Source organism: Sylvia atricapilla, chromosome 2, assembly GCF_009819655.1.
Source record: "Sylvia atricapilla isolate bSylAtr1 chromosome 2, bSylAtr1.pri, whole genome shotgun sequence".
In the NCBI taxonomy this organism is placed as follows: Eukaryota; Metazoa; Chordata; class Aves; order Passeriformes; family Sylviidae; genus Sylvia; species Sylvia atricapilla.
Window position 1 is genome coordinate 53,239,778 of NC_089141.1, and position 7,284 is coordinate 53,247,061.

Sequence of the window (7,284 nt, forward strand, 5' to 3'; positions counted from 1 at the left end):
GTTAGTCCTAGTGCTGTGCCCAGACACACACATATCTTCCTTGCTCTGGGTTGTGCCAGCACATCGCTTAGGACTTTCTCACAGATGACCAGGGCAGAGCAGGAGGTAACTGGGATTTATTGGTGTGCATTAGCTCAGCGACCCTGCATGTACCACAGAAAGCTGCAGTGCCTTATAATGTGTTAATAGACACTATAAAAACTTGTGGCTGAAAGAGAGGGGATAACTTTCATGCTCCTAATGGTAATGAGTGTTCCCTTATTCCTTTCTCTCATCAGCAGCTCTCAAGGAAGCATCATTAAGACGGCATATTCAAGTACAAGAAAGACATCAGGCTCAGTTCATTTAAAATACATATTTCAATAAAGCTAATTTAACATTCAGATCAGAGGTGCCCTCAGGGATCCTTGTGCCTGCCCTGCATGGCTCTAATACTCAGCTGTAGCCCATGTTTGCACAACATGGGTGTGTAAGATCTGGAGATGCCCAGTGAGTGTGGATTTTCCTAAGCGACTCTTGATATAAGTCAGCCTTTTATTTCACTCCACAATACAGTGGTGCTCTGACACATGTAAGAATGATATAAATTAAATTACATAAAGCAATCAGTTCTTCACTTGTAGTCCAAATTACAGTACTTGGTTCCCAGGTGGAAATTGATACTAAACTTGATATTTGGATCCTCAGTGGACTCAAAAATGAGTCAGAAGAAAATTACATCTAAAATGTTTACAGAGATAGCAAACTTCAGTGGAAAAATATTTTATATTTTAGTAGCATTCCACTTGTTTCTCTAAGTGATTCAGTGCTTTAAGTAAATACTTTTGATTGCCTTAATTGTCCTAAAGAAAAACATTTGGATTCCAGTGATATTTAGGAACCAGAACTGAGATAAAGCAGTATCTATTAAACTAGGTAAATAATAACAGCTCCTTTTAGAAATCAAGCTGTTGGGCTTTGTGATCTCTCTAGGACCTTCGCAGAAGAATTCTGCAGGCTCTGAAAAGAGTACGTGTTCACATGTTGTATCTAAAAAAGAAGGTAGGAATTAGCTCCATCACTAAGCAAAAAAGTCACTACATTTCCCCAGAACATCTTAAATTACAGTGAAACAATTCTGTGAGAAACGCAGTATTTAAAATACCAGAAGTTACAGCAAAGTATCAGCACAGTTATTTGAGTCACCTAGTTCAGACAGCACAGTCTCTAGATGTAAAAGACAATTTACATAGGTGGAGGTAACACAATTTTTACATTGCATTTTGTGGATCTGTCTTGGCTTCCACTGTTCTAAGAATCAGACACAACTATGAAGGTACAATCAATAGCTGCACATGTGCATTGTCACCTTACATGAAATGAGTAGAGGATGGGATCCAGCTCAGCAGCCCACTGAAAAACTGGCCCTAAATTCACTGCCACAGCCTGAGTGGAATCACCTTTCCGTGGAGGGGGCTGTTTCTCTACGCACATCCATCTTAAAGGTGCACATCCATCTTAAACAGGCAAACTGGATCCCAGCATGTAATGCCAACCAACACTTCTGGCAAGCCATAGTCACAATATCATGGCTGATATTTAAGGCTTCCATCAGCCAGGGTGTCTGTGTTACTTGCTTGCACCTCCTTGCCAGTGCACATTGCCCAAACAACCTTGGTTTAATGATGGACTATTATGCACGAAGAAAACAATTTTTCTCATTTCACACAAAATTAGACCTATTGGGGAATGTCTTTTACAGAACTCTTGTTTACATCCATTAAAGATTTTTTAGTTAAATATAACTAAACAAAACCTGATAGCAAAAATTTTAAGTTTGCCAATGAGGAATGATTGCATATTTCTAGAAATATAGGACATATTCAACAACAGACAATTCAATTTATGCTAATGCATGCAGTGCAAAATGTTTTCTACTTTGATGGGTATAAATTACACACTGTAACTTAATAACTTGGAAAGACATGCTATCCCAGGAACAAAAGAGGAAAAATTGAACAGCAGTCACCTGCCAGATGTAATAGAGAATTGTAGCAAATAGCAGCTATATTTATTTATGTGTATATATTTTTCTATATGTAAAACTTGAGGGTTGCAGCTGTTTGATTCTGCCAAATGTATGGAAAGTAAAAATATTTTAATTGTCATTCTGGTGGCCCTCACCTGGTTCACAGGTCTGTGGTACTGTCTGCCATATGCTGGTGAACCCATGAGCCTCTACAAAGTACAAATATATTTGAGTTAATCCCTGAAATGCCACCACACAGTGGTGCAAATCCAGAAGAGATTACTCATATCTTTGGGTTCAAAATTGATTCTTTTTCTCTTAAATACTTCTCCATCCATCAATGTCCAAGCATAAATGTAGGAAAGTCCTTGTGGATTCATTTTACTCTTGCATTTCTGTTTACATGCTACTAGAGAACTAAGAGTAAAAAAAGTAGCCCAGAGAAATATGGCCAAATCATAGACTGGAACACAAAAAAAATTGATATTGCTTTTGTCTTCCTTTTGTTTTCCCTTGTCCTTGTTCTGATCATCAAAGTTATGTAAGTTTTTTGAAGAAGTGAAAGAAAAAAAGAAAAGATGAAATGCCCCACCATCTACTGCAGTGTATATCAACTGGCCAAAGGCTTTTAAGCTGTAAGGTTCCTTGGAGATCATGCTGTCTCGGCAGAAAGTTCCCTCCCTACACAAAGCCACCTTTGCAATACGGTGTATTGGTTTTGGTCACCCCATTAAAAAGATGCAATTTCACTGGATAACAGCTGATGGGAGACAGGCTTTGGATGATGACCAGTGTTAATTGTGGGCAGGAAGTGCATCTTTAAGTAGTAGGCTGAAGCAAATCAAGTGGAAAAGGCTCACTGTAGCTTGGAAGTTTAAACTGAGGAAAACGACAGTGGAAGAGATTCAGGTATTAATGCATGGAATATGGAGCTTTATATAATGGAATTTGCAGTGATGTGTGTCAGGATGCAGCAGAATTTTACCTACAGAAAATCTGGCTGACCATAATACAACATAATATTGTCTCAGAGCAAGCCAACCTATTAGCCAGTGAAGGTGAAATGAAAATATTCAAAGCAAAACAAGTTTTAGTAAATCAAATGTCTGCAGATGACTCTTGTGGTATAAAGAAATTCTTAACCCTATCTTAACAAAAGCATCAGAGGCCTTTCACTGCTTCAGCACAAAAGCTTAGGGACACTCCCCAACAGTTCAGCCTCTAGTGGGAAATAAAGTTTCCACAAAATCAACTTTCTACTCAAGGAAAAAATCAAATCACTTTTGCCCAAAGCATTCAGGTTTCCTTTGGGAAAATCAAAACAAAATATTTTCTTCACTTCATGGGCTTGACCCAAAACAAATGTTTCAGTTTATTTTTTAGCTGAACAAGAATATTTTATTTCAACTCAGTTCAACTTGAAACTGCCTCTGGGTGTGCTGTCATGGTGGATATGAATTGCCCAGGAGAATCTGGGAATAAGACAATTTGCATCCCAGCTGGTTAGCTGGCTCATAGGAAAATATTATTAATTCAACAATATTAAAGATCATATTTAGAACAACAAGACAAGCAATATATTTGGATTCTTCCAAACCAAAGTCCTTCATAACTTTTCCTCCCACTAAAAAATTTTGATTCGGGGAAAGAAATGTTTAAACAGGTATAATCACACATGAGAAAAATAAATAACTCTGACCCTAATTCCCAGCCAATTAATTATTCCATCAGTTTTATGCCACAGTAATTCCATTGAGCTCCACTGGAATGACACAGCCTAAAGGTCTAAAGGCACAATCTGACCTCACTGCATGGGTTTAGGCAGATAAAACATGTCTTAAGGTGCTCTGGGTTCTCTCTTACATTTAACTTCCGCTTGGCACCGTAAGTATGCACAGGAACATGTTGATCCTGAAATAATAATGGGGTTTGAAAAAATGACACCCTACAAAGCCTCAGGAATGTGGCACATATTTCCAAAACTCATGGATGAATGAGACAATCAGGTTTTTAAAAGCAAGCTATGAATTCAGCTTCATCTGGGATTGAACAGAGATTGAAACTAGCATAAATATGTAGGATAGACATGAAAATTTAGAGAGCTTCAGTTATATACATATATATATGTGCATGTTTTCTTATTACTTAGAAATTATAATTCAGCTGAGTTATTCCATCTTTCCCTTCAGCTCCAACTTCTAGTATTCAGTCGTCATTAAAAAGCAATCCAGAGCAGATTAATACAGACATTCAATTTCACAGCCAAGACCCCTACAACACCACACCAGTTACTCACCTCAGGTTTACAGTCATCAGGACACAGGGCTCTGGTGCTGTAACACCCAGCTTGCTCAGGATCATCACCTGGGACAGCAAGGTTAAGGGATGCTGTTCCAGCATGGTTTTCAGAAGGCTCATGTCAAGCTGCTCTCACCTCACTGCAATGCTATGGGTCTAGAAGGTTGAGAGGTCCAGAATGAGCTCAACAGCATCAAAAAGAGAGGAGGGGTTTTAGTTATTAGCTCTGGTTTGTAATGGCTAGCCTATGATTCATATCCAGCAGCCCCTAATGAATGCAAACAGAGACACCAAACCGTAGTGATCTTGACCAGAACACAAATTATTCACATTCCACTTGTCTAACTTTTAGATATCAGAGTGATTGATTAACATCTGCAGTTATTGGTACATTTACTGATTACAAAATCTATTCAGAACACCAGAGAGCAATGGCAAACTCAGAAACTGGGGAATTTTACACCTGAAACAATCCTGAGAACAACAAATTTGAATTATGTAAACTAGGTTTTTAACTTCTCCTCTTTCAGATGAAAATTATTGAAAAGCAGCATTTCTAGGAAGTGTTTATGTGCACCGTGCCAAGAATAAAGATCCTGCCCAAGAGAACAGAATGATGTCCTACAAAAAATTTCCAAGCAGAGCCAAGGAACAGGGGAGAGGCCATCATGAATTTGTTGCACTGGTGTCTTCCAGAAATTAAGAAGCAGCATGCAGTCTGTTCCCATGCCAGCTGTGTTTCTAGAGACTACTTTCTGTCTACCACAGACCACATTATTGCCATTTTAAGGGAAGATTTCACTTAATTTACACAGGCTGGGGCAGAGCACAGCTGTCTGCTCTTAGCACAGTCACACTGCCTGCGATTGCGGGTTGTAGCGTGAGAGGCTCTGCTGCTGTCGACTTGCAAGCTCATTTCTTTAAAATGGAAGATTGTGGGACACACAGTTTTATAGAGCTTTCAACCTTAAGGAAAAGCAAAGGCCAAGGCTTGTTTTGGACATGACTGATCACTTAGGAGTTGTCCCACACTGAATTCTCAAGGTAGAGCTCACGCTTGGTTTTGCAGACGGATGACAGCCCTGGGACCTTCTTTTTTTCGGGCTCTGCAAACAAAGATATGACACTTCTTTTGCTTGATACCTGCAGTGATACTATATGGAAGGAAAACAATTTTCAGGTTCTTGGGAGGAGGTGAGATGAGTGACTTTTGCAGTCAAAATAAGATAAATGTTCTGAGATAAATAATACAATATACTCATGATCAGATGCACATCCAACACACTTTTCTAGAAGACATAAGATCACAGATTTGTTTCTGATATATCTACCTACACAAAACTGGTTTCTGATTTACTCATGCTTCATGTGCAAATCTTAAAACAATTTTATTTATGCCTGTGCCTCAGTTTCACGTATGCCAAACTGCTTTCTGTGAGGACAGCTAAGATTTCAGAAGGCGCTCAGACCTTGTGGTAGACACATATGTGTTTACAGCTACACCAAAGTAAACAGTGCAGTCCTTAAATGAAGAGCTTATGACTGTAGCTGTAAAGGTCTTAGGCAAGGCTTGCACTTCCCTTTTATGATCTTGATGTCCAGAGCAGAGCTGCAGTTTTAAATGAGTCATTGTACACCCCCAACAATAGTGTTTGTCAAGGCCCAACTCAGGCCAAGTTTGGAAGAAATTAACTTCTGTTGATGGTATGCAAATATGACTATAAGTCAATTACCTTACTTCATAAATAGTAAACAGCCAGGGCTCATTGATCTCTCCTGCAGGGCAGTGGACTGTTTGCCAGGGTCTTTGCTTTGAGTCATAGCTCTCAAGGTTACTCCTCAGAGCTGAGAGATTCCTTGACTCAAGAGATTCTCAGTATCTGCTTAATAAATAGCATGCTAAACTCTGAAATCTTAGCTAAGTGACACGAAGGATTGATTGTACACATAGAATCATTGAGACATAAATCATTGACTAAGTCTGGGACTAAGTTTGGAATTAGGCACGCATAAACTCCCTTCTGAGAAGATGCTTAGAACGCAAGCAGTCTTTTCTGAACCTCAGGACTCAACAAGAGTCTCTCTTGTTGCCTGTTTTGTCTGATCCTGTCCTCTATGCCATAAATAATCAAGTGCACCTTGTCATCAGATCTTATGAAACCCTTCTCACATTTATCATGAAGCTTGGCAAAATCACTGGGTTATATCAATAAACATATTGGTACTTCTTTCTTAGGAGTGACATCCATGACACATTCATGACTGCTGTGCTGTAGCTGTCAGAGCCCAGAGCCAGCCTTTTAAGAAAACAACAGGACACCTGGGTTCCTCACAAAGGTTGTAAATAGCCCTAGCCAAGGGGTCCTGTGCCCTGTTCTGCACAGTAGCTGCATTCAGCAGAAGTGCAGGCCACCCGCTGCATCAGATATGCACTCTCATGTTCATGGGGATGGCTGTGACATCCTCTGGAGCATGGATGTCAAATTCCCTTGGTGAACACTGTAACCCATTTGGTTACCGTATGAGAGAGGGAAGTTCCTCTTCTGGTTTCTGGGTGAGACTGCCACAGCTGAAACATTTCTTGCTAAACTCAGCATTATCACCTTTTTTTACCAGTTTATGTTGTCTGATAGTCTTCTACCCTCACCTATGGGACTGGGAAACTTTACTACTGTGATGACACATTTCGAAGTCCCACATGGGCATTAGTGGGAGCTACTGCCTTGTCTGCCCTGTCTTGCTGGGTTCACCGGTGAGTCATAGGCACCAAAGAACTTTACTGTGAAAGGTTTTCTGTAACTGTGTCCCACTGATCTGAATGGTCTTCAGTGGTGTCTGAGACTCACTTTGGTACAGTTTGGGTCCATGAAGAGATTAGCACTCATCAGCTGAGCTGTCAGTAGACGCTCCACGTGTTTGAAGCTCCCTGGGATGTGCAGCAGGGTTAACAGTGCTGCGCACACAGCTGAGCTGTGGAA

The 7,284-nt window shown here is 40.0% G+C and overlaps 1 long non-coding RNA gene across 1 annotated transcript; it reads right to left on the reverse strand.

Annotated features, from left to right (window-relative positions):
• Nucleotides 1-232: 232 nt before the first annotated feature.
• LOC136374280 (uncharacterized) lies at nucleotides 233-4,378 on the reverse strand. Its single transcript, XR_010745867.1, has 3 exons — nucleotides 4,305-4,378; nucleotides 2,164-2,217; nucleotides 233-1,029 (listed from the first exon to the last, which is right to left on the reverse strand). It is a non-coding gene; the product is annotated as an uncharacterized lncRNA (long non-coding RNA).
• Between the last annotated feature and the right edge of the window lie 2,906 nt (nucleotides 4,379-7,284).